Here is a 26,871-nt window from a genome sequence, read left to right on the forward strand (position 1 = left end):
GGACTCTGCTCCAAAACCGGCTCAGGAGAGAGGCCTGGCCGGGGGGCGGCGGCTCCCACGCGAGGCGGGTCCCGCAGCCCTAGTGTCCAGTCTCCGTCCTGCGGGGCCGTTGGGTTAGCGCCGGCCGAAGCGGGGTCCCGCGGGCGCGGGCCGGCCATCTGTCCTCGGTGGCCGCCGCGCGTCCTCCTGTGCTCGCAGGAGCCCGCTCCCAGGACACTCCTGCCTTCGCTCACCCTGGCCCTGCGCAGCGACCTCCTCGAGTTCCCGGGCTCGGCAGTGGTCAGCTTCCCGCCGCTGCCCTCTGAGGCCCACACACCTCCTCGCTGAGACCTCCCCGGCACTGTCCCTCATTCCTGGAAGCTCGCTCCCGGCTCCTGCTGTCCCCCTGGGACTCAGGGAGCCCTGGCCACTGAGTTCCTTGACGTCCTCATTTCCAGAGACCTTTCATCCCACCTCTGCCACCAGCCCCCGTGGCCACAGCCTAGGCTGTGTCACCCCCAACTGCCCCACGTCTGAAACCTGGGGACCAGGTGCCCTTCAGACCTGACCCGGCGACTTTCCCACCCTCCCCCGACCACCCTCCTCATCCTGTTGTGTGTGTTCTTCCTCTGGTCCCGCGTCACCTTCTTCCTCTGCCCACCTACCAGCCCCTCCTAGCTACATTCACTGCTCGACCCCTAGCTCCCACCCAGCCACCTTCCATCCCCCCCTCACCCCCAATGCAGGGACAATGCACGCACATCCAGCCACACGCCCCCCACCCGGTGCACCAAGCATCTGTGACGGGCACCCAGCGGTTTGAGACAAAGGCTTCCACCCTGCCCCTCTGCTCCCCTTCTCAGTCCCCCTTCTCCAGGGCGTGTCTGGACCTCTCCCCTCCTGTTGGTTCCCCAGGCTCACCCCTCCTCCAGCCTCCGTTTTGGTGCCTGAGCCCCTGGACCCTGCTCAGTCCTCATCTTGACCTGCCCTAAGCATTCTAGAGATGCCCCCCACCCCATTCCAGCACTCCACCCTCCTTGGCCTGCCCCATCGCCTCCTCACCCTGCAGATGTAGCGAACGACATGGACACAGTGTCCGTTGTCAGGGGCCCTCACTCCGGAAGAGGACCCCAGACCACGGGCACAGTGACAGACATTGAAACAAGACCCACGGCTGAGAGGGGCTGCAGGGGAATAAAGCTGAGAGACTGGAGGGGTGGTCAGGGAAGGCACCTGAAGACGGGCCCTTTGAGTGGAGCCACCGGAGTGATGAGGGCCAGCCATGTGCTGTGAAGGCAAAAGGTGGGCGTAGACCTGGTACACCCGAGATTTGTCCTTGCAGACGCTGAACGTGTCAGCGCTCACGGGCAGCCTCCCTTCCCCTTCTCAGGGCTCCCAGAGCACCCGTTGCCCCCCCAGGCATGGCATCCATCACACAGAGGGCCGGTGGTCTGCTCGTGGGTCTGCGAGGCCCACCCACCGTGAGATGCAGCGTCGGGTCTTACTTGCCTTCGTGATCCAGCCCCCAGCACAGTACACCCAAGAGACGAAGAGGATCGGGCACGGGGACACACAGCCCTCCCCGGCCAACTCCACGACCTGCGAGCCTCGCGCCTGTGGCCAGCCACCAAGGCTCACACCAATTCGAGGCCTCTCGGAGAGAGTGTGTGTTTTCAGGCCCACCTGCTTCCGCTGCAGTCCCGGGTCCTGACCTTTATCCTGTGTGCACCTCCTCACAAACCAGGCTGGACAGCTCGGGGTACAAAGGCACGATGAGCTCCGTCCTGCCCTCGGGACGTGCATAATCACCCAACCAGAAAAACAAGGCCAACTCCAAATTTGGGGAGCAAAGAGTACATTTTGAACAAAGCAAGAGAGATGATACTTCAGCATGTTTGATGTAATTGTTCAGAACGTCCAATTAGAGTCCCCCTCCCAAACCTTGACAGATTATTTTGTGTTTTAAATGATCACTGTGCCACGTAGCCCAACACCCCCAGTGAGATTTAACTTAGCTAAAACATGATCAGAAATTCACCAAACTAAATCAGAAACTAGAAGTATTCTGCTTCTATACATCCATGCGTATGTTGATAGGTTGCTTAAAAGGTAGCGAGCAGAACAGAGCGTTGTCTATTTAAGATTACAAACGAATAGGTAACAGTGACAAAACGAGGCACACAATTTTTTAAAATTTAATAAAAACTCTGGGCCTCAACCGTCGTATCCGACTAACAGAGACGCTGATCCCCACTCCCCACTTCACGGGTTTTCTTGGGCAGTCGTTCTCAGCCAGGGGTGATTTCACCTCCGTGGAATTTTGCAATGTCTGGAGACATTTTTGGTTGTCACAGCCAAGGGGGAGGTGCCACGGGCATCCGGTGGGTAGAGGCCAGGGATGTCGCCGAACCTCCCACAGTGCACGGGCAGCCCCACCGCAAGGGATTGCCCAGGGCGAACATCTCTAGTGCCTGGGTTGAAAATCTCTGGTTAGTGGAATAAATCGTTTGAAGACATGTGTGGCAAACCAAAAGCCTTATGTTCTAGTGTTTGGTTTTACTTTGCGTTTTTTGGGTCAGGCAAGCACAGAGTAAACATACTTTACACGCAGTGAAAAGTAACTCTTCCTCCCAAAGCGGGTCGTCCCTGGCCCCTCGGTGCTCCTCCCCAGGGGCCGTTTCTGCCTCAGGCTCTCACGAATCCTCCCAGGACAGCACACATCCGCTCTATCTGAACCTGGCTTTTTTCACTTAACAGCGTAGCTTGGACATGGCTCTACATCCTTGCTTGTGGATCCGTCACAGCATTTAATGGCTTCTTAGCATGGGGTGCACACAGCGGATCGTGAACTGCAAGAGGGGAGGAAAGCTTTGTTTTACCCACTGATGTATTCTAAGCAGCAGGCTCTCGCTGTGACCATCCTCCGTGCACGAGGGTGAGTACATCGGTGGGATCAGGTCCAGCACCGGGCTTGCTGTCCCGGGCATGTGTGTTTGTAACTTGGACAGAGAGATAGGTATTTGCCAAATCAAAGGCACTTTTTTGGTGGGTCTCTCCCACCCCAGTACATTGCAAGAGTTGCAGAAGTAATTCTAAATGCCGGTGTAGGGGGCAGATTGCTAAACAAGGATGCCCTAAAAGCCCCCTCCGTGGGACAGGCACTGGGTGTTCTCAATTTATCACCATCTCTGAAGCACAGCACCTTCCCTGCCAACTACCCGGGCCTTGGGAGGGTGGCCTGCCCCATGCCGAGAGGGACAACAGCACGGGAGTCCCGGCGGCTATCCACCTGCAGAGTTCTGAGCCATCGGCCGGCCGCTGCCTGGCCAGCAGCCCCCTGGGCAGTGAGAACGGTAATTAGACAGAGGTCAAATGTGACATCGAATATGCACCGAGTCCCATGTGCTGGCCCAACGCCCCACCTGCAACGTCTCAAGTGTCCTGCTCCCAAGGTGAAGTAGAGGTCATCACTATCCTCTGTGTACCGGTGGAGAACTGCAGTGCCCACAGGCCATGTCATCTGCCACAGGCCCCAGATGTGGGGGTGTCGGGGCCCGGCCGGGCCTGCCTGCGGCACCTGGGTCCCTGGCCGCTGCGCGCCCTGTCCCCCCAGATGGACAGTTTGGACTGCTGTCATCAAAGGGGCCATTGTGTTGCATCTCCTCCTTCTGGAGCTGTTTCCTCGGGCAGCTAGATGCCTGGGAAATAGGCCCCTTCCCCTTCACCAGGGATTCGCAGAGGCTTCCGTTCACGAGCGTCTGGCAAGTGCCAGGGGCCAGGGGCCAGGCTGAGTCCAGAGGGACCCTGGTGATGGCGCCACTGTTCCCTGCAGTCCCTCTGGCCTCCACCCAAGCCCAGCAGCCCCCAGAGGACCGGGCCTGGTCTCACGGGCCGGCACCCACCAGGACTGTGGGAGGAGACTGTTGCCTGCAATTCCAAGCAGCTCTGCATGTGAGCCACACACCCAGCCTGAGCCTGGCACGAACCTGGCCCCCCTGGGCCCGCTCCCGCCTCTCGCGGCCCGTGCACTCCAGCCGCTCATCACCTCCGCTGCTTTCCTTCTCTGTCCTGCCATCCCTTCAGCAATGGGTGTCCCATATCCCTGTGTCTGGAAATAATTTGAAAACTTCTTAGGCTTTTCTGTTGCATTTACTGAGAGCCTGGGACTCTTTCTGCTCATTTATCCTTCAACATTTTTTCCCATGAATTTTATTAACTTTTGTAAAGAAAATACTTGTTTCAACATTTAAAAACCAGAATCTCAGAGCTCCTGGCTGGCTCAGTCGGGGGAGCATGTGACTGGATCTCGGGGTCATGAGTTCGAGCCCCACGCTGCGTGTAAAGATTACTTAACAATAAAATCTTTAAAAGAAGAAGAAAAGGAAAACAGAATCTTTGCTGGTAATAAAATCCTGGATAAAATAGATTACATGGGCTGTTTTTCTTTTTCTTTTTTTAATCAATAGATTGTTTCTCGCCTTGATTCACCCGACGAAAACTCACATGTGTTGCCTGCAGTGGAGCTGAGTTGAATGAAAACAGCACGAGCCTTATTATGAAATTACTCTCACCAACATTAAAAATGGACCTGGTTATATAATTTGGGGGTTGGGAAGAATACTTTAAAGATGAAATCAACAGCAAAATCTGTAGGGGAAAAAAAGTTAATAGATGTGCCTACATCAAAAGCAAAACTTCTTCCTATTACAATGCTCCAAAAATCCAACATCCGAAAACCAGGAGACCTGGAAAGATCAGAGGGAACAGAGAAGACCATCAAGCAAAGAGGATGCATCTCAGACGGAAGCACCGAAATTTCCAGATTGGAAGAGTTTACTGGCATCCAGCACAATGGAGAAAAAGCAAACAGATCCACACAGGAACACAGCCTCCCTGCATCTTTACGGGCCAACACTCAGGTACTCGGGCACTTGAGAAAAGTCACGCCGGGAGTTTCCAGAGCAGGGGTAATGGTCACAAAGACCGTGGTCGGAAATGCACAGGATTCTCTCCAGTAACTCCATGAGCAAGAGGCCAGCAGAGCCCTGCCTTCAAAGTTCCCAGGAAAATGGTTTCTGACGTGGAGTTCAGATCTTGGACTCTCGATCCTGTTGCTAGGATATGAAACATAATGAAAGAGATAACCCCAAATCTGAGTGCAAGGGAGTGGGGGCGTTGCTCCTCTGAAAAGTGGGCGAATGTTCTGGGAAGCCCCTGGAGAACTGTCTGTAACCGTAGTGGATCACACAGGAGGCTTGGGGAAGGCCAACACCTGGAGATCCGGCCGCCAGGTGCCCTGGCCACCGGGCCTGTGGACAGCAGGTCCCCTGTGTACCCTGCATGGGCCCTGCACCCCCCCAGTCCCACCACCCCGTTTACAGCTGCTCGCTCCTGGTAGAATCCGAGTCCTTTTATTCCTGAGCTAACATTGGCTCCTGTACATGGCAGATGCTTTACCGTAATTTTCTAGTTAACCCTCAAGCAGCCTGCGAGGTGAGAGTTAATATCCAGTTCGCAGGCGAGAGAAATAGACTTATGTCACTGGCATGAGGTCACACAGTAACTGACAGAGCAGGACCCAGATCGGATCTGCGTGCACCCCAGTGCCAGGCTCCAACCGTCTCACCTCCCTGGCCGCACACTCCGAGTTCCGAGAACACACACCGGGTGAGGCTCATCCTCACGGGGGAGGAAGGGAGCGCCGGTCCACGCACACATGAAGCACTTGGCCCCTGTCAAATTTGCAAAAGTGTTTGTCTTTTGGTGTTTAATTTGCATATATATCCAAGTAATACTTAAAGAGTCAAATGGTGCTCCACGGAAGCTGGAAAGCCTCCGAACCCGCCCCGACCTCCCCACCACACATGCCCATGGCAGGTTCCCTGGGGGGAGGGGATGCAGCTCCAAGGGGGCTCCTGAGCCAGGCCTGTCCCCGCCGTGGCCCCGCTGTCCCCTGTCTGCTTCCCGGACCCTGCGAATCCTGGGGGCTGTCCAGGACCGCTGGGCACATCCTCTCTGCGATCTTCCCAGCACCACAGAGCATGGCGCTCCGGGAGGGCCCGGGCGGCCTTGGCAGGGACTGTGAGGCAGGAGCCCAGAACAGCGCAGCCTGGTGACTCAGCCACCTGTGATCTCTCTGTGGGGGAATTATCCCACCGGGGAAAACACTGGCCACATCACTGGTGAAAAATGATCTATGGAAGTGTTATTTTTCCACTGTCCTAACAATAGCCAAGAGATTGTTTTTAGAAAAGAAAACTAAATGTCTCCAACCTGCAACCCTATCCCAGCCATGACTGCTTCCTCTTGGGTGGGTCCCGAGTGCAGGTCCTTGGAGATGCCATCAGACAGAGCCACATGGGGTAGACGGGAGGCACCTCAGTTCCCTCCGGTGTCAATGGGGCCCTGCCCCCCACCTCACAGGGGGCCATAGGGGTTGGAGGAGCCGATTCTTGTGACAGTCCTGGCCCTGGGCCTAGACACAGGGGGTGCTCAGCCAAGGAGAGGGACAGCGTCCCCTCCCCCCGCCTCAGCACTGCCCCCTCCCCTGGCTCCATGTGCCCTCCCGCCTTCTCTAGGCCATCCCCCCCATCCTAGTGAATGCACTTTCCAGCCCATGTCCCCCACTGCCCCTCCAGCTCTGCCTGCCTGGGGCCCACAGGGGGTCTCCTCACAACCAGGGCCCACCCCACAAGGTGTGCTCACAAATGCTGAGTCCTGCAGGCCCAGCTCAGAGCTCGGCCCTCCCGCTCTGCCCCACGACCTCTGCCCCCAGCACTGTGTGTCCCCCACTCATTTCCTCCTTCTCTGTGCTCCCCTATGCCCCTTGAGCTCCTGGGGTAGGACTGATGCTGGTCCAGCTCTGTCTCCATCACAACGGTCCCCAAATGCTGGGCCTAGAATAGAATGGGCAATGTCCTGCAGGCTTTCACGCCACGGTCCTTCACCAACCCCCTCCAGGTGTCATGCTTTGCTTCTTGATGTGGGTGCTGGTTTCATGGGTGTGTTTGGTCTGTGAAAATCCATCATCTATACACTTATGACACATGGGCATGTGTGTGGATATTACATTTTACTTAAAAGGTTTTTTTAAATCCTAGGGTGATGAGAGGGAGACTTGAGGTGGGGTGGAGTTGGGGATATAGGTAGAGTGGTCAGGGAGGACTTCTTGGAGGAGGCAACATTTGATCTGAGACCTGTGGGGTAAGAAGGAGCCAGTCTTGGAGCAAACTGGGGAAAGCATTCCAAGCAGAGGGTCTGGCAAGTGCAAAGACCCCCGAGGCAAACAAAGGTTTGGTGCTCTGGAGGGAGGCCCAGGCCCCGTAGGTGGATCCCAGTGCTGAGTGGGTGGGGTTAGAGGACTGACTGGTCAGAGAGCAGGCACCAATCAGGCAGGGCCTGTGGCCAGGTGAGGAGTGAGGATCTTACTCTAAATGGGACAGGAGGTCATGGAGGGTTTTGGTCAGGGGCGTGCTGTGATCTGACTCTCCTTCTGAACGTGGAGGACCTGGGCTGAAACACCCAACAAGTCATACATGAATGAACGAAGACAGCGGGTGCACAGAGAGCTCTTAGAGTATGAGAACTTAGAGACCATTTTACGGAGAAGGAAGCAGGGACTAGAGAGGACTTGCCCCAAGTCACACAGCACGTTAGTGGCCAGAGCACAGAGACTAAAACACAGGCCACCTGATACACAGTGACACCTGCCACCAGAGGAAGACTTCCCTAGGCCTCAGGGTTGAAAGTATGCTCTAATTTTGTAAACTTGCTGTCAGATTACTAGTTCATCCAGGGTCCGGCCCAGACTAGAGCTGAGTAATTGAGTTAATTTCCCCCTTTCTGATCACTGGGCAGGGAATCCCACGTGTTGCTGATTCTCCTTCTCCTGGGCAAGGGAGGCAGAGGCCTGGGAGCAGGCCTGGCTGTGGGGACTGATGGCAGGCAGGAGACGTGGGGAAGGCCTGGCCTCTGGGGACCACGGCCCAGCACCTGGTGGCATGCCCTGCCATTGTTCCTGATGAAGGCAGGAAAGAAGGAAAGAGCTAGGGCCAGTGGGGGACTGTCCACCACAGAGAGGAACCTGGGAACAATGGGAAGAAGGAGGAGGAGGAGGGGGGGAGGGGGAGGGGGAGGAGGAGGGGGAGGAGGAGGGGGAGGAGGAGGGGGAGGAGGAGGAGGGGGAAGGGGAGGAGGAGGGAGGAAGGGGAGGGGGCGGAGGAGGGGGAGGGGAGGGGAGGAAGGGAAGAAGGAGCAAGCCTCCACAGCAGCCAGAGCCAAGGCCTTTCCCCCATTTGCCGGGCTAACTCTCCCATGACCCCGGCAAGGGGTTATCATCATCTTCCTTTACAGATAGGCGAGGTTAATGGGTCAGCCCCAGCACACATGGCTGGTAAGTGACATAAAGGGGACTATGGTCTCCTCCTCCCCTGGGGGCCCTCCTGTCCTTCAGCCATCCCACGTTCCTGGAGATTCACCGTCTGTCGTATTTCCCTGTTGTTTTATCTGCCGCCCGTGCCCTCGCACGAGCTCGTCTACCGTCTTACCCCCAGCAGGAGACACGGTGCCCGAGCGCGGCTGCACCCCGGTGCCCAGCAGAGTGCCGGCTGCCCACGAGGTGTGCACCAACTACCCGGGGACCCAAGAAGGGGGCAGTTGAGGGAAGGCTTTTCGGAGGGGTGGCATTCGAGTCGCGGCCCGGGTGCTGAGGAGGAGCCAGGCGCGGGGAGATCCGAGGCAGGTCGGCCCGTGCGCCTGCAGGAAAGCGAGGCAGGTGCCCGGAGGTCGGAGGCAAGGTGCAGGCGGTGGGCGGGAAGACGCCGGCGCACGCCGGACTCGCTCGGGGCACCTGCACAGACACCGGGCCTCAGCCTCTACCCCGGACCTCCGGGCTACGGCGCTCGCCTCTGGGTGTTGTTGTAAAGCCCCTGTTGAGGGTCCGTCTCGGTCACGAGGCCTTGTCGGCCACAGCAGGGAATCCAATTTCATTCCAACTGCGCGAGGAAGCCGCTGGAGGGCGTTAGGCCAAGGGAGCACTGCGAGCAGCGCAGAGCCGCCTCCTCTGAGAAGGCTTCCAGGCTTTCCCTGGCTGGGGCCCTCCTCCGAGCACGCTCAGCAGGGCGCCGCCCGCGGGTCACCGTCGGCTTCTCCTCCCCGGGCTGCCCCCGGCTCAGTCGCCTCTCAGTGTCCAGCCCAGGTGCGGCAGCCCTGCCGGCCTTGGGAACGAGGTCCCGGACACGTGAGCAGGCCAAAACGGGGTCGGGGACGAGGGGTGCCCACCGCTGCCGCGCGGGGGAAGCACCTTTATCAGGAGACGGGGCTTCGAGGGCGCGGGGCTGGAGGCGCAGGGCCCGGCCTCGCGCAGCGGGACGCGGGCACCCGCTTGACCGTTCCCTTGCCCGGAGGCCCCGAGCCCGAGGAATCTCGGAGAGGCGGCCAATAGAAGCACGGCCTGGAGGCCCTGGGGCGGGGCTCGGCTGCGGCCGGCCAATCAACTCTCCGAACGTGCTGCCGCGCGGCGCCGCAGGCCCGCCTCCCCCGGCCCCAGGGCGCGGCGGGCGCAGCGGGCCCTAGAGCGGGAGGAGGGGGCGCGGACCCCAGAGGGGGCGGAGCGGACGGAGGGGGCGGGCAGAGGGGGGGAACACCGGAGTGGGCGGGGCGGAAGGAGGGGGCGGGAAGAGCGGGCGGGGCGAACCCCGGAGCCGGCGGATGGGGCGCGGACGCGGGAGCGGGCGGAGTGGGCGGAGCGAACCCCGAAGCGGGCGGAGCGGGCCCCGGAGCGGGCGGAGGGGGCGCGGACCCCAGAGTGAGCGTAGCGGACGGAGGGGGCGGGCAGAGGGGGTGGAGTGGGCGGAGCGGGCCCTGGAGTGGGCGGACGGAGCGGACGGAGGGAGCGGGCAGAGGGGGTGGAGTGGGCGGAGCGGGCCCTGGAGTGGGCGGACGGAGCGGACGGAGGGGGCGGGCAGAGGGGGTGGAGTGGGCGGAGCGGGCCCTGGAGTGGGCGGACGGAGCGGACGGAGGGGGCGGGCAGAGGGGGTGGAGTGGGCGGAGCGGGCCCTGGAGTGGGCGGACGGAGCGGACGGAGGGAGCGGGCAGAGGGGGTGGAGTGGGCGGAGCGGGCCCTGGAGTGGGCGGACGGAGCGGACGGAGGGGGCGGGCAGAGGGGGTGGAGTGGGCGGAGCGGGCCCTGGAGTGGGCGGACGGAGCGGACGGAGGGAGCGGGCAGAGGGGGCGGAGCGGGGCGGATCCCGGAGTGGGTGCGGCGGGCGCAGCTGGCCCTGGAGGGGGCGCGGACCCCAGAGGGGGCGGGGCGGGTGCAGTGGGAGGGGTCCCCGCCGTCTAGGCAGCTCAGGGCGGCGGACCGAGCGTGCCCAGCCGGGCCCCGCAACCGCGACGGCCCGCAGGTGGCGGGGCGGGCGCGGCGCTGGCTCTGCGCGCTCTCGGCGGGCGCCCCCTCCACCGTCCCGGCCGTGCGTACCGCGGGGCGGGCCCTGGCGCCGCTCCAGCCGCGTGCTGCCCGACCGCGTGCCCCTCGGCCTCGTGGCCACCGCCTGCAGGAGGTGCGGACGCTGCCCGTCTACGCCGTGAGCCGCTGCTGGAGTGCGCAGGGCAGACGGAGCTGGCTCCGCCGCCGGCTTGGTCAGCACCTCCATAACGTGGGGGCTCCGCCGGGCCGCCGGCAGTCCGAGCGCCGGTAGCACGCAGGCTGGGGCAGGGGCAACAGCAGCAGGTGCCCAGCGTGGCCCGCGGCAGCTCGAAGGCGGCGGCGAACACCTGCGGACGGCGGACGGCGGAGGGCCGGCCAGCGGGCCCGGGGCGGGGAAGCGCGGCGGGCACAGGCGTCCGCCCCCCACGCTGGCCCGGCGGGCGGAAGCAGGCGGCAGCCCCGGGAAGACGTCGCTGGCGCGGGTGGAGGGCGTGTGAGCGTCCGCGCCCCCACAGTGCCGTGCGGGGGAGAGGCGTGAGGACACCGTCAGGCTCCAGACGTCCCCCCAGATGGACGACGGTGTGAAGCCGTCAACCGGCGCTGGGAGTAGGGAGAGTGGGTGGCCGGAAGAGCACCATCAGCGTGCCCGGGTGGCCCACTGTCCCGGCGCCGCTGCGAAGTCCCTCCCCGGCCCCCCGCCAAGACGGCAGCTCGCTTCCCTGCTCCCGGACCCTGAGCCGCCCAGCCGGTCCCTGGCACTTTGTCTCTGCTCCTCAGGCGCTCTGTCCTTCCCGTCCAGGCGCCCCCTCCGGTTCCCTCCCGGGAGGCCTCCAGGTGCCGGGAGCGCAGCAGAAGGGTTCTAGACCCTGCCTCGATGCCCGCCCGCTCCCTGCGGAAGCTTCTGGGGCCCTCTGCTCGTGTGCCCGAGCCCTTTCTCTGCCTCTGTTTTGGCTCTTGGTCTCTCTGCGCCGCCGGCACCCCTGCAGTGTATCTGAGCGCCACGCGTGGTCTTCCTTCCCCAGGTGCTGGCGGGCAGGAGCGCGCAGAGCAGGAGGGCCGGCCCGGGAGCGGGAGGAGGCCGTCCCTGTGGGCCATGTCTTCAAGCTGACAGCCGTACTTGAAAGCACGTGCTTTGAGGACCGAGCCCCCAACCAGGCCAGCTAAGTGGGCCCCCAGGCCCTGGGGGCGCAGCCTTATTTGGAAACAGGGTCCCTGCAGGTTGATGGGGTTAAGGTTGGGCTTGGTCCTAAATCCCACGGCCGGTGTCCTCATAAGAAGGCCCCATGAAGACAGAGATGCACAGGGCCGAGAGGAGCAATGAAGATGGAAGCAGAGCTGGGACATCACCCAAGCACTGCGGGCATCGTCAGGAGCTGGAGGTGGTGGGAGGGCTCTTCCCCAGGGAGCGCTCCCTGCCCGCACCCCTGTCTCAGACCTGTGACCTCCAGACCTGAGAGAAGAGAGCACTGTTGTCCTGAGCCGCCCACTTGTGCTGGTTTGTGCGGCCGGCAGCGCTGGGGGGCTAACCCAGATGTCCTGTGGGCCGGCCTCCTGGCTGACGTCCGCGCCCCCACGCCTTCCTGCCAGCAACCTGCGGCCCAGCGGCTGGGCAGGTAGGATGTGTGGGACTGAGCCACAGGATCGAACCAGGAACCACACTGGAGGTTCGGGCTCAGGGAAACACCGGTACAGTGGTGGCCGCGGGCCACGGAGGCTCTGAGCCTAGGGCAGGTCATGTGACCTACAGGGGCCTCCACCTCCCTCGCCTGGAAGCGAGTCCTAGCGGTCCACTTACTAGTGTTTTCATTCTCCTCGTGGGGATCAACTCACATCCAGCAGACGTTTCCTGCAGGCTGGCTGTGTGTCAGGCCCTGCGCCAGCCGGGGGGACAAGGACGCGCATACGCATGCACACACACACACACACACACACACACGCTATTTATGCCCAGAGATTGTCAGATGGGATTTGAAAAACAACCCCACAGTCTAGCTCTATTCTGTTTGCACAGACTCACCTAATCACAAGGGCACAAACAGGCCGCAAGCTAAAAGGATGGGGACTGGGAAACCTGAGCCGGAGCGAACAGGGATGGTGGGGCTTTGCTAACGTCAGAGGAAGGCGTCCACGGGCGTGAAGGCATCGTGACGGGGAGAGCAGCTCAGGGTAGGACAATACGAAGTAACAGTTCTCCAGCAAGATGCTTGGAAATGTTCAGCTTATATTCACAAAATGGAAGAGCCTCAAATTATGTAATGCAAAAAAGACCAACACAATTATCTGAGCAAAGGACAAATCCTTGATCGTGGTGGCAGGTTTTTAACACACCTCTCAGTAACCGAGAGCTCAGCAGATTAAAAATCAGGGTACAGAAAATCTCAACGACGCCATTAACAAGCTCGATCAAAGGGATAAGTGTAAAACCCTGCAGCCGACAGAGAATACACATTCCTTCAGGTGTTCAGGGAATTAACTGTGTAAAAATTGACCATGAACAGCCACAGAAGAACTTAAACAGAACTAATGAACTCCCGTTATGCAGATCTCCAGCCTCTGATCACAGTCCAATAACAATAATGAAACAAAATCCCACATGTTGGAGAAAAACCTTATAAATGATGCAAAAAATAAACCACAATGGAAATTAGGACACATTCAAAACTGAATAATGGAAATGCTGCCAGCTAACATGTCCTGAGTGTCTGCTGTGAGTCAGGCCTGTTCTAGATGCTTCTTACCTCCGCATCCCCATTTCCCAGGTGAGAGAAACGAGGTAAGGCCTGGCTGAGAAAATCGTGCGGGGTTCCCGGGAGGCTAAGTGGCAGAGCCAGAAGCCAGAGCTGGCCTGGATGGAGGTCAAGTTCAGAACTCCATGTCAAAACCCACCGGAGAGGAAGTGGCTGCTAGACCAGTCCTACCCGCGGGAGAGGCAACCAGGTGGCAGGTGCCCCGTCAGGTGCTGTCATTCCGCCTTGGGGGCCTCACCCACCGCCCCCTGCAGCTCCTTAGTAGGAGCTCCATCCCCCACATTATTCCACCCGCACTAGGCCCTGCCTGGCCTTTCCCACCTCTCCTCCCGGCTCACTCAGTGCCTCCTGACCCCCCTCCCAGCCCCATCCTTCCCCGACATCAAGGCCCAACTCAAAGGAGCCGTTCTGGAGCCCTCCCACCGTGTGGGGTTCCCCGGGGCCATAAACTGCAAAGCTGATGTTGCCACCCCTCTGGGTCCCTGCTGCCTGGCGGTGCTCCCGCAAACTTCTCCAAGGACATATTCTGAAGGGCTCTGCATTCACTTGGGAGGGAAGCGTTCCTAAAGCCTTGAGTTTTATCTTCAAAATTCATCCAGTTTGCAGTCTGTTCCGTGTTTATTTTATAATAAAATCATCTTCATCCTCAAGTGACAGACTTAGAAAATGCTCCAAATATCCACTGTGTAGCACTGTAGAGAACCCCGTGTGAGAAGCAGGCCCAAATCCCCTGCCTCCACATGGGCTCCCTGTCCAGCCTTCTCTGGACCCAGACCCTGCCCAGACCCGCTCCTGCCGTTCCCTCTGCCTGGGGGGCCGGCCCTGCAACATGGGGGGACCCAGACCCTGCCCAGACCCGCTCCTGCCGTTCCCTCTGCCTGGGGGGGCCAGCCCCACGACATGGGGGGACCCAGACCCTGCCCAGACCCGCTCCTGCCGTTCCCTCTGCCTGGGGGGGCCAGCCCCATGACATGGGGGGACCCAGACCCTGCACAGACCCGCTCCTGCTGTTGCCTCTGCCTGGGGGGCAGGCCCCACGACATGGGGGGTCTGCCTGTGCTCCCACCACCCTCACTCATTCTGTGCCGTGATGCTCCGTTGTCCTGGCTGCCAGGTCCCTGGACTCTCAGCTTCCTGGTCTGAACCCCCTTTCCCTTCCCTGCCTGCCCTCTGTCAACGCGTCTTCAGCTACCTCTTCTAAAGCGCTCAGGGACCACAGACAGTGGGTTGGGCCTGACAAATGTCATGCACGTCCCTGGTTTATGCACTGATAAGTCACACCGTCCAGCCGCCCAATGTTTCGGCTTCCCCCACGTCCTGGGGACCTGGAGGGCACCTGCCACAGGGTGTCCGTGGTTTGCTCCCTTGTGGCCTGACACCCCCCCTGGGCTGAGCAGGAGCCTCCTGAAGCCAGGGACCCACCTCCCTGCTCTGGGTGTCGGGCCAGGAGGGCGTTGAAGACTCCGGCTGAACAGCAAATGAGCACGGCCCCACCCTGACCTTTCCACCTAAGTTTCTCAGCTCTTAAGTCGCTGGTTAAAGTGCCAAGTAAACAGGGATCCCACTTTCAACTCCCTGGGGGTGGATGGGATCCATTTCAAATGTGGCTGTTGTGCTGAGCTTGCATAATCACCTCCTAGCTCACACACTAGATGAATGTGGGGGGGCGCTCCTGCAGGGGGTCCAACTGACTCCATGGGTTATCACAGCTGATGCTCCGCACAGTTGATGAACCGCGGAGGTTCGAGCCAAGCCCCTGCTTTAGAGATGGGGAGACTGAGGCCCGGGGAGGGGAACCCCACCACAGCCTCTCTCCCTCAGTCTGACGAGGTCCCAGGAGGAAGGCAGGCCAGCCCTGAGGGGTGAGCAACCACGCTGTTGGCCTGAGGCTGGTTTTCTGGCACCTGGGACCTGTTGTGCGGCATGTGGGCAAACCCAGGTGGGGGTCCCCCTGCCCCCCCCGGGTCACGGTTTCTCTCTCCTCCCCATCTATAAGGTCTCCCAGACAAGTTCTAGGGGGGGAATGAAACAGGCAGACCTACCTGAGGCCCAGCCTGTCACCTGGACCCTCCAGGCCCCACCGGGCAGTGGGCGGGCTGGTGGCCGGAGCTGCCCCGAGGCTCTGATGCTGCCCAGGCCCTGCCTTGCTGGGCGCACGTCCCCCAGATCTCTAGCGCGGCCAGTCTCCGACTGACTCGCTCTCTTGTACAAAAGAGTTTAAAAGCTCTCTTGGAGCTGCTGAACTTCAATCTCCATAAACATTTCTTTTGATAAATGCCAGGATCCACGTGGTGGGTGTTTTGAGAGACTGTTTAGCCACGTGCTGGCACGTTAGGGAGACCCAGACAGCTCTGTCCCTGATTCTCTGTGTAACCTTGAGCAAATCCCCACACCTTTTTTTTTTTTTTTAAAGATTTTATTTATTTATTTGACAGAGAGACACAGCGAGAGAGGGAACACAAGCAGGGGGAGTGGGAGAGGGAGAAGCAGGCTCCCCGCGGAGCAGGGAGCCCGATGTGGGGCTCGATCCCAGGACCCTGGGATCATGACCTGAGCCGAAGGCAGACGCTTAACTGACTGAGCCACCCAGGTGCCCCTCAGATTTTTTTTAAAGATTTTATTTATTTATTTGAGAGAGACAGGGAGTGCATGAGCAGGGGCAGAGGGAGAAGCAGACCCCCCACTGAGCAGGGAGCCTGACATGGGGCTCGATCCCAGGATCCTGAGATCATGACCTGAGCCGAAGGCAGATGCTCAACGGACTGAGCCGCCCAGGCGCCCCAAGAATCCTTTCTATGACTGAAGAATATCCCATTGTGTGTGTATATTGTGTTTCGTGTATCTACGGACCTGTTGGGAGACAACTGATGTGGCTGTTGTGAATAATGTCGTGGAACATTGGTGAACCGGCATCTGTTCACGTCTCAGAGATTGTAAAATGGCCTGGTGGGGACCTGTTTCCTCCTTTGTAAAATGAGCAACTGGGTGACTTCCTGCTCTAAGAGTCTGTGAAATGTATGGGCTTCCAAAAAAACTAAGGGGGAGGTGAGGGTGAGGTCAAAGGTCATCCGACCCTCCGGAAGGACAGGGCTTGTCAGGGGCCCAGGGCGCTGTGCGCGCAGTCCTCCCGGAGGACACACGGTGGACACGGCTGCAGCCCTGGGGACAGGGGCTGGACCTGGAGGGGATGTCTTGGGTGGAGCAGTGCGGGGCATCTGCTCTCAGCCTTGGCAGGACCCCCAGCCCTCAGCTGACCCCCACCGCGCCTGGGATGGCAGGGGGGCAGGGAGGCCTGGCCCCACCACCCAACCCGTCCTGGGGGGTCCAGGGACTGAATGAGCCCAGGGCAGAGGGTGGAGACCGGCAGCCTGCGGGTTGGACGTCGCCCACGGGCGGGTTTTGTTCGGGGGCTTGGTGCTGGCCGCCCGGGAGCCTGGGTGGCTCAGTGGGTTGAGCGCTGGGCTGTTGACTTTGGCTCAGGTCCTAGTCCCGGGGTCCCGGGGTCCCACTCGGGGCTCAGCGGGGAGCCAGCCAGAGGCCAGCGCCCGCTGCCCCTCCCCCGCCGCCCCTCCCCCGCGCATGCGCACAGGCGCTCCTCGCTAAAATTAAAAAAAAAAAACCCTTAGTTGCCAACATTTAAAAAATCAGGAGTTTTTAGTTAAAATCCAGATTTGTGATCCCTTTTTAACTACAGTCAGAAGAGCTGGTGGGCTGGCCCGCGGGCCCTTCGGATCCAGCCTCACAAGCGTCCATCCCCGGCCCCTCGTCTGCCTGCCCCGCGGTGCCCGTTCAGCTCTCCTTAAATCCCTTGTCAGCCCGCCTTCCTGAGCTCCAGAAAGTGAAAGGTCAGAAGTGGGGTGCTGGGGCGGGCTGCCTCATCCATGTTCCAGCTCTATTATTCATTAGCTGTGTGCCCTTGGGCAAGTGACTCAACCACTCTGTGCCCCAGTGCCCTTATCCCTAGGATGGTAACACAACACTTTCCTCCCAGGGCGGTTGTGCTGCTTCGGTGGGTACACACACACACACACACACACACACACACACACACAGCGCTTAGGCAAGTGGCCGGGTCGTGGGCAATGAGAAGGGGCACGAGAGCAAGTGGCCGCGAGGGTGCTGAGCCCCGGCCCGCAGCACAGACGAGCGGGAGGCCCAGCCCTGCTCTTGTTAGCTGTGTGGTCTCCCACAGGCCACGCATCCAGCCAGGCTGACGGTGCTTCTGGTCCTCGGAGACCCCACGAACCCCACAGTCATTACCGTGAAGTGCCGCTGAACGCTCTTGGCGCGGGTCCTCAGCACTCCCCAGCCCCGCGGCCCACCCCTTGCAGAGCTGGCCAGTGGACACTGATCCCACAGGCTGGGAGACTGAGCTGAAAAGAACAAAGAGGCTCTGCTGGGCTCACAATGGCACCATTGTGAGCACACGGGGCTCACAGTTTCCTTTCTGTCCTCAACCTGCACAGATGCCCTGGAGGGCCCGGGTGGGAAGGCGTGGGAGCCCTCCCAGAGTTCTGCCTGCTGTCCCGGAGGCCAGAGAGGAGGCACAGCCCGCAGGACCCTGGTGTGTGTGGGGGTCTCCTTGTTATGCAGATGAAAAATCTGGGGCCCAGAGTGGGAGAGATACTTGCCTGACATCACGGAGCAAATGGGGGGGTTTGCAGAAGCAGGAGGCCCCTCTGCTCCAGGCCTTACCTCCCCCGGGGCTGTTAGAGACTTAGACTTTAGCCATTTGACCTTTTATCCAAATGAAGTTGTATATTCTGTCACTAAACACACTGACAAGATGTAAAAAAGTAAACATTTATCTTGCAACTTAAATATTTAGAATATACCTAAACTCGTATCCTGTTTTGGCATTTTTCCGCTTCTTTTTAAAATAATAGCTTATTGAGATATAATTTACATACTATAAAATTCATTTTTTTGTTCCTTAGAGGGAAGGGGCTGAGGGAGAGGGAGAGAAAGAACCCCAAGCAGGCCCCAGACCTGAACACTGGGTACAGGTTTTGTGGGGACATGTTTTCGTTTCCCTTGGGTCCATGCTAGGGGTGGCCCTGCCGGGCTAGAGGGTAACTCTGGGCGTGACCTTCTGGGGACCTGCCTGCCATTCTCCAGCTCCGCGGCCGGGTTCCATTCCCGCCAAGCATGTAGGAGGGTCCCTGTTCCTGTCCTTCCTCACCAATGCTCTTGGCATCTATCGGCTTCCCGACAGCCTTCAGGGAGTTTGGCAGCAGCGTGGCCCTGCCTGACCGCCAGGCCACCCCGCCCCACCCCCACGATGCCCAGGGGTGGCCTTGGGCTGCTCCTTCCCTACGGCAAGCCTGTCTCCTTGATATGAATGAGATCATTGGTGGAGAGCACCTGGCAGGTGGGGGGCACCAGGGGCGGGAAACCAGGTCCTCGTCCTGCCAGACCCACAGCCCAGTGAGGCAGTCAAGTGCCCTGCGGCACACATGTCCGTTCGTGCAGGCTTCTCTGAAGTCCAGCGGGCAGTTTGCAAACCGCAGGCTGTAAGGGTGCCCAGTGGGCATTTGAACCCAGCTGGCCTCAGGCCAATGCCCATGGGCTTACTCTCTGCACACTGGACCGAGGGACAGCGTTGAGTCAGAAGGGAGTGTGGTCGACCGTGGGTGTGCAAAGAAGAGTGTGTTTGCCATCTGGGAAGCAGTAACGCCTTCCTGGGGAAGGGCCTCCTGACCTCGGTCTTCTAGGATGGAGCTGGGAAGGGAGACTGGGAAGTGAAACACCAGGCCCAGGAGAAGGGCACTTGGCCTCCTGGAGGCCTGCAGACGCATGGCTCTGCTCTTCCCAGCTCAGCGTGGCTGCAGCCGCAGGCAGGGGGTGGGGGCGGGCGGGGGCGAGGTGGGCGTTGAGGCCGAGAGGCGAAGCAAGACCCATCAAGACCAGACAGGTCTGATTACGGGGTTCAGACTTCGGACTTCATCCCGAGGCAGTGGACAGCCCTGGAGAGGTTTAGGGGAAAGATCCGAAAGATGGTGCTGGCTTCAGAGGTCTCCCCCAGATCACCGAGGAGTCTGGTTTAGCTGCGGCTGGTACCCAGAGGGGAGAGGGGAGGAGGCCAGACTGGTTCTCATCTCAGCCGTTTCCATGGTGACACTAGAAGATGGTAGGGTTCCTTTGAATGAAATACCCCTACTGAGATTTCAAGTGTGTTTGTGTTTCAGGCTGGCCTGGATCCTGTCTTGGAACAGAGAAGGTGAACGGAGAGGGGGAGGGGCAGGAGATGCTGGGGTCAGGTGGTGTGGGGCAGAGGGGCCCCGTCGTGCTGCCGGCCTGTGCAACCTTAGCCCCCCATCCTCCATCCCTCCATCCTCGCCCCCAGGCCTCCCAGGACCAGCACCTAATGGTAGTCAGGTCATGCCTCTTGGGAAGAAGAGCTTTTCTCCTTGTACTCAGGGAGCTTCTATGGAGACCAGCACTTTCATTCTGGGGCCTGGGCGGTCACTAGTTCATGAGCTCCTTAGGGACCTCCTGAAGCCCTTTCTCACTCCCCCTACCCTCATATTTTGCAGCTGAAAAATAGAAGTCCGCATTTGGGAAATGGTTTGCACGAAGGCTAAACATTGCAGAAGACCTGCCTCAAAAAACTAAACTTAGAATTACCCTAGGACCCAGCAATTCCATTTTGGGATGTATGCCCAAAGGAGTTGAAAGCAGGGATTCCAACAGGTATTTGTACACCAACATTCAGAGAGAAGGTGAAGTAACGCAGATGTCCATTGACAGACGAAGAGATAAACACAAGGGGGCACATGCACACGCTGGACTATCACTCAGCCTTAAACAGGAAGGACATTCTCACACCTGCTACAACATGGATGAACCTTGAAGACAATATGCTTGGTGAAATAGGCCATCACAAAAGGACAAGTACCGTGTAATTCCACTTGTATGAGGTACCTAGAGGGGTCGAATGGCAGGTCCCAGGGGCTGGGGGAGGCAGAGGGGGACCTAGTGTCTAATGGGCACAGAGCGTCAGTTTGGGACAATGAAAGAGTTCTGGGGACAGATGATGGTGATGGTTACCCGACTACATGAATGCACTTAATGCCCCTGAGCTGTACGCTTCAAAATGGTTAAAACAGGGAATTTTATGTATTGTGTTATTTCATCACAATTTTGAAAACAAGAAACACGCATACACAACTTCCAAAGGAACAAAGATCCAGGTATCTTTGGTCCCAGAACAGTTCTTTCTGAATAACAGGCTCTATTGAGCTGTATCATTTTGGTCCTGGTACCCCAGGAATTAGTTTGGTTTAAACAGCTTAATATCGAGGGTACTATGAGCTCCACAACAATCAGCTTTCCTCCTTTGCCGGGACTGCTAGGAAGGTGTGGACCAGATTTGCAGTCCTCTTATACTTGAGAAGAACCCAGCACTTCTGGGCTCTCATTTCTGTCAGCCTAATTGTAGAGTAACGTAATGTTCATTCTCCAGTCATACCTTTGTTTTACTTTCTTTTTTCTTTCTCATCTATTTTTTTTAAATAACCTTTTTTATGATTATACAAGTATATATATGCATTTTAGGGAGCTAGAGAATAAAGACAAACAACAATTCAAAAAGTAAAACTTGGGATTCCTATTACCCAAGTGTCACCATTAATATCTTACTACGTGGCCTTCTTTTCCTAAGAGGAGAGATTACATTTTGCCTGCAATCTCCTTCTTTCAATCAGCCACCTCCATTTTTCTCCTATAGTGAATTTTCAGCTCATCTGATATTCAAAATATACTCACTTCTCCCCATGGATCCCCAAATCTGATTGATAGCTGGTTTATCCAGAACAGTGTCCGATCCAGGATCACCTATCTCATCTGCCTGGTATGGCCCTTGGGCCCCTTCATCTAGCAGAAGTCATTTCTAGGAATACAATACTCAATGAAGACCCTGGGCCAGTTGTCCTGCAGGTTTCCCATCTTCTGATTTTGTGTTACTGCTTCCGAGTGGTGTCATTTGTCTGGTTCATCATGCCTCTTCACTTCCTGTGAACTGGAATTAATAGCTAATGGCTGGCAAATACACACAAAACATTTTTGGATAGAATAAATAATTACCCCTGATCCTGTGTACTTCAAATTGCATTCCTACCAGAGACACATGCTCTTGTTGAGGATTTAGTAAAGCCACTAGCAAAACTCAGATGAATTTCTCAGGATGGTGACAGCCAATCTGTCCATTCTTCCATTCAACTGCCCCTCCTGCATCTAGGGAGTAACATGGGTCCTGTTACTTTGATCGTTGTGTATATCCAGTTCCCACCAACTATTAATGTAATGGTTTAACTACAATTTGATCATCCTTGTTTCTAAAGGTTTGTGAAATTATGCTTTTACTCATCCTACATGTGTGTTTTTTGGTTTTTTGTTTTTCCTATGAAGTAGAGCGCTCCCTCATCAATGGGAACTAGGTGGTGATGAGAACTACAGTTCCTACTAGAAAAGCAAAGTAAGTCTTTGATTTTTCAGTTTTAGTGGGGAGAGGCTTGAAATAGTGTCCCTTCCCACACTGAGGTGTTATCAGTCTATAGGATAAAGGTCTTCTTCACCTTTTAAATCTGTAGGAAAAAAACACCATATGGCATTTTCAATTAATTTCTGAGACTGCTTAGTTTTTCCATAACCGTCTACTGTGTGAACAATATGGCATGGCTTAGTTGCAAAATCCCATACAACCTCAGAAAAATTCCAGAAACCTCAAGCGCACACGGGCCCCCAGAGGCCAACTAGCTCTACTATTGTGCCTTGGGCTCTGAGCTTTTCTGCAGGATGTGCGTCCACGCAGGTGTCCAGCACCTCCCCTGCCCCCCGCATCGGGGGCGAACACCTGCCCCGGGGGTCTCTGGGAGGGCCTGGAGCAGGTGTCCGGCGCTTCCTAGGTCCCCCTGCATGGCGGGCGAGAGTCTCGCCCCGGGGCCTCCAGGATGGACGCGAGCAGGTGTCCCGCACCTCTTAGGCCCCCCCGCATGGGGCAGGCGAGCACCTGCCCCGGGGGCCTCCAGGATGGACGCGAGCAGGTGTCCCGCACCTCTTAGGCCCCCCCGCATGGGGCGGGCGAGCACCTGCCCCGGGGGTCTCCGGGATGGACGCGAGCAGGTGTCCCGCACCTCTTAGGCCCCCCCGCATGGGGCGGGCGAGCACCTGCCCCGGGGGTCTCCGGGATGGACGCGAGCAGGTGTCCCGCACCTCTTAGGCCCCCCCGCATGGGGCGGGCGAGCACCTGCCCCGGGGGTCTCCGGGATGGACGCGAGCAGGTGTCCCGCACCTCTTAGGCCCCCCCGCATGGGGCGGGCGAGCACCTGCCCCGGGGTCTCCGGGATGGACGCGAGCAGGTGTCCCGCACCTCCGCGGCCCCCGCCCCACGCCCACTCCCGTCTCCAGGCCGCAGTGGGGGTCGCCTGTGTGGCCGGCCTTCCCTCTGACCACTAGAGGGCCGTCTGCACATTTTATCAGACAATGAAAGTTTGTGTGCGCAGAATCAGGAATGAACCGCAATGTTGAGAGTAGTGAAAAACTCTACCCCCAAAATATGAAAAATAAAACTAATGAGAAACATAAATCTCGAGCAGGTTAAAATAATCTTACGCCTTTGAAAGGCTCCAGAAAAGAGGCGGCTTCCGCCTGCCCGGCTAGCTCAGTCGGTAGAGCATGGGACTCTTAATCCCAGGGTCGTGGGTTCGAGCCCCACGTTGGGCGGCTGCGGTTTTGCTTTTCTAAAGAGCCCTCGGACTCACCAGTGTGTTTTCATCCACGGTGCTCACTGCCACCTGCAGCTTCTCGTTTTCAAACAATGCAACACGTGAAAAACTGCCAAGACTTAACCGGTTTAAAGGGGGACAATCAGGCTGGGGAACAATTTCATCCTCTGAGCACACAGCTCACGGTTACGTGGGGCAGAGAAACCCTTGTCGCAGCGCGCTCTGTGTGAGGGCCAGTGACTCGGATGTCAGGGATAAGAGGACTGAACATTAATGAGGGGTGGGGTCCTGCCAAAACGTCTGAAATGTGTATTTTTAATTAATATTTAATTTATAATTCTTAATATTTAATTGAATGCTGTGCAGTATTGATTAGTTTGGAGCTCAGCAGTGACTCGAGGGGTTTATTATGCATATTGATTTCCTGTCCTTAGATTCACTTGCTTTCTGCCCTTGGGAAGGGCCCTGGTTATCGGGGGCTGTTTAAAGCCCCCCACCCCCCAAGGACGGTTTCAGTGATCAGCTAATGGGGTAGCTGTTGTGAACAGACCGTTAGGACTATTTTAACGTTTTTTCCCCCTAAGTTAGTGATTCAAACTGAACATTTTTCCATCTGCCATTTGGGAGTCTCAAAAGACCTTTTCCTGCATAGGTTTTCCTAAAAGAACCCAATTTCTTAGGGGCAAAACGTGGCTTTTATGTTGACAACTGCAAATGTTTTCCTTATCTTAGATACTTTCCATCCTTCCTAGCAACCCCCAAACATTCTCCACAGCCACCGGATGCTGTTATCATCAATTCAAGATACAATGTCAGACTCTGGAAGAAACACATGGAAAATTTCAGCATCAGAAATGAAGCTCGCTGAATACCTCTATTATTACAGTAGTTAAAAAATCTTTAGGTGATGCGGGTGATGTAGCATTTTTCAAAAGGCAAAAATCCCATCCGTCAGAGAAGAGGTAAACTGGTAAATTGACAAGAAGTCAATGAAGATATCACCCAGCTATTGATTTATTGATTTTTCATTCCAGTATAGTTAACATACAGTGTTATATTAATTTCAGGTGTACTGCACAGTGATTCAGTAATTCTGGACATTACCCAGTGCTCATCACCGTAAGTACACTCTTTTCCCCAGAAGTATTCATCATGCATCCATTATATTTATTTATTTATTTATTTATTTATTTATTAAAGATTTTATTTATTTATTTGACAGAGAGAGAGAAAGAGTGAGCACAAGCGGGGAGAGCGGCAGGCAGAGGGAGAGGGAGAAGCAGACTCCCCACTGAGCAGGGAGTCCGATGCGATGCGGGGCTCAATCCCAGGACCCTGGGACCATGACCTGAGCCGAAGGCAGACGCTTAACCGACTGAGCCACCCAGGCACCCCCATGCATCCATTTTAAATTGAACACTGTGTTAGTTGAATTGCACTCCCATAAGATGCATGTGTTGAAGCCCTATTCCCCGGGACCCCAGAAGGCAGCTTTATTTGGAAATAGGGGTTTTGTAGATGTAATTAATCAAAATGAGTTCATACTGGAGTAGAAAGGGCTCTCAACCCAGTACGACTGGTGTCTTTATAAAAAGAGGGAATCTGGACACAGATACACACCCAGAAATGCACATTTTGGACACAAGAGAGAAGGCCATGTGAGGATGTAGGCAGAGGGTGGAGTGTTTCCACAAGGCAGGGACGCCAAGCATTACCAGTAGAGCTAGAAGGAGAGTCCCAGAGCAGGTTCTCCCTCCCGGGCTCAGGAGGAAGCAGCCCTGCCCACACCCTGATCTCAGACTTCTGGCTTCCAGAACTGTGAGACAGTAAATTCCTGTTGTTAAGCCACCCACTCGTGGCACCTTGTGATGGTAGCCCCAGGACACTAATTTAATCAGCATTCTATTAGGAGGTGATTTTGATTTAAAATTTATTTTTTAATGCTCTGTATTAAGTAATTACCATTCATCTCATTTCATTTCATTTTAAAAACGTTAGGAAAAGCGATGGTTTGATTGGATGCAAACGTTCAGCTCCAGGGAGGGAGTTAGGGTCACAGTTCCATCAGAAGTAACATTTAAAAATGAGCTTGATCTCAAAGGATGTTTTTTTCTTGTTGCTGGCTGGTGATTTATTATGTTGACTGATGATTGATTACTATTTTTGCTAAAAGAATATATTCAAAGATATGCCAAATCAAACACACTTTACTCTCCCATGGAACTCGTATTACAAGACTTGGCATTCAATTATTCTATTAATGATTCATTTTAAGAAAGTACGCTAATTCTCTGTGGTTCAGTTTCTTTGACAAGCAAAGGGCAAGAAAAAGAGATAACTTACAAATGAAATGCAAAGAAATGAGTGAACTGTGTTTGGATCCTGATTTGAACCACCCACTCGTAAAAACACATGTATGACCACAATCTGGAGAATCTATTTGCTGACTGGATACTTGAAGATACTAAGAAGTTATTTATTTTTAAATGTAATAACAGCATTGTATTTTAAAAAAGAGCACTGTGTGTTATAAATAAGTGATGAATCACTTGTGGTGAGCACTGGGTGTTGTAAATAAGTGATGAATCACTGAATTCTATTCCTGAAACTAATATTACACTGTATGTTAACTAACTGGGATTTAAATAAAAATTTGGAGAAAGAAAAAAAATAAAAAAGAGATGTGTACTCACTTGTTTATGATGGAAATAGATCCCATATCTGGGATTTGTGTTACGGATTTTGGTGGAGAGAGGAATGGTTGGTAGCAACGAAACAAGATTAATAACTGTAGAGGCTGAGTGATGCATACATCATCGTAGTACCCCCTCCACTTTTGTATGTATGTTTAAATCTCCATAAATTTAAATACTATTTGATTATGCAAAAACAAAATTGTCTAACCTCCTTAGCCCAGTGATCAGATTTAGCATCACTGATGAGATGCACAGACATCCTGAGTCTCCTGATGTGACCCAGATGAGAAGTACATAGCATCACCTATAAGATATTCTTGTCAAAAACACACTCAACTTAGATCTAATCAAGGCTTTAGACCTAACTTTAAGCTTATGGAAAGTATAAGGAGAAGAGACGTGAGTTAAGTAAGGCCGTGAGTAAACAATCAGACAAATCCAGAACGTCAGACATTCAAAAAGGCTCAGGTTCTTCAGAAAGCAAATGTCATGAACACACACTAATACCTTTAAAAATAAAGTGTGTATGTGGGTGGACTGTTTTGTGCAGGGGGCCCCCTCCCACCCTGCAGCAGTCTGGTGAGGTCATCGAGCTCTTTTCAGAATGATTTCAAATGTACAAAACAAAAACACATAGGATGATAAAGGAAAACAATTCTACTGAAATAAAGTTATCAAAATATCTTAAAATATGGTAATGTGCAGGCTCCATTTCTAATGCATTAAATAACAAGATCTAGCAGCAGGTCTAATAAGTACAGTAATTTCAAAATCATGATGAATGTAAATGGTAGCTTGGAGATATATACAAGAACGGTCGTGTGACATGAAAACATCCAGTTTATATTGTGGCAAAGCCACAGGTGTTGCTGATATTGTAGTTTGTTTCTTTCATTTATAATGTAAGGACAGGCTAAATTTCACTTTGAGTGTGGTGAAAATAAAGACATAATTTTTTACCTTTGAATTGTATCCATGGATTCCTACCGTAAGAACTTCTGGCCTAGATTTAAAAAAGATTTAAGAGATTTAACAACCAAATGCAAAATGTCATTTAATGGACTCAGTTTTGAAAAAAAAAAAAAAAAAGCAACAAATATACAAATATTTTAGGAGCCGGTGAGGAAATATGGAATGGGAATTAAATGATTTTAGGGAATCACAGTTAATTGTGTTGTGTGTGATAATGGTATTGTTTTATTTAAGAGAACACCTTTCTGTGTTGGAAGTACATACTAAGGAAAGCAGGCATGTGTTATTCTTTCTAGTTGTCTGTATTTTTTTTTTTTTAAGATTTT

General features: G+C 55.5%; 1 non-coding gene across 1 annotated transcript; it reads left to right on the forward strand.

Annotated features, from left to right (window-relative positions):
- Positions 1 to 22,802: 22,802 nt before the first annotated feature.
- On the forward strand, positions 22,803 to 22,875 carry TRNAK-CUU (transfer RNA lysine (anticodon CUU)). Its single transcript has one exon. It is a non-coding gene; the product is annotated as a tRNA-Lys (tRNA).
- Positions 22,876 to 26,871: the final 3,996 nt, after the last annotated feature.

This window comes from Halichoerus grypus, chromosome 8 (assembly GCF_964656455.1).
Source record: "Halichoerus grypus chromosome 8, mHalGry1.hap1.1, whole genome shotgun sequence".
Taxonomy (NCBI): Eukaryota; Metazoa; Chordata; class Mammalia; order Carnivora; family Phocidae; genus Halichoerus; species Halichoerus grypus.